Source organism: Pogona vitticeps, chromosome 2 (genome assembly GCF_051106095.1).
Source record: "Pogona vitticeps strain Pit_001003342236 chromosome 2, PviZW2.1, whole genome shotgun sequence".
In the NCBI taxonomy this organism is placed as follows: domain Eukaryota; kingdom Metazoa; phylum Chordata; class Lepidosauria; order Squamata; family Agamidae; genus Pogona; species Pogona vitticeps.
In genome coordinates this window covers 236,738,715-236,739,427 of record NC_135784.1, presented here as the reverse complement: position 1 = coordinate 236,739,427, position 713 = coordinate 236,738,715, and positions in this window count along the sequence as shown.

Sequence of the window (713 nt, the reverse complement as noted above, 5' to 3'; positions counted from 1 at the left end):
AGGGGACCTCACTGTTTACATTCCTCCCTAGCAAGAACAGTTGGCTGGGTAACCCAGTGGTTTAGGTACCTGGCACAGGGCCAGGGGTTGGGAGTTCAATGCTCCACGGTGCCTCCTTTGAGAAGAGCCAGCCTCGGTGGCCTTGGGCAAGCTGCACAGTGCCAGGGAATCTTCAAAAGAAGGCAATGGTGAGCAACTTCTGTACCTAGAAAATCCTGGAGAAGAGTTGCCATAAGCCAAAATTGATTTGATGGCATGCAATAGCAAGAATAGGGTGCTTGTTTATTTATTTATTTATTTTACCAAATACTTATTTTCCTTTCTCAACCAGTTAGCTGTTCATAAGAAGTGGTGGCCATCATGTGCTGCTTCAAAAGAGGACTTCTGCTTTTTTTCCATGATTAACTTGTTAGATCCATAGTTGGAGAAAAAGAGACAAAATTAGACATGTGTATCTGTTTATTAAGAATTTAAACAAGAAGCAGCGTCAGGTAACACAATTTATGTAAGGCTAGGAAGTGCTTAATTTTTATACTTAAATCAAGCTTCCCAAACTGTAATTATTATTTTTTTTATTGAAACACAATGAATTTGTAGATCCAGTTAATTAATGGTTTGTTTATTATTTTGTATACATGATTTTTTTTGTTTATGCCAATAAAGGCTCTGACAGTTTTGTTTTTGTTTTTGTTTTGTTTTGTTTTCATTTTGTT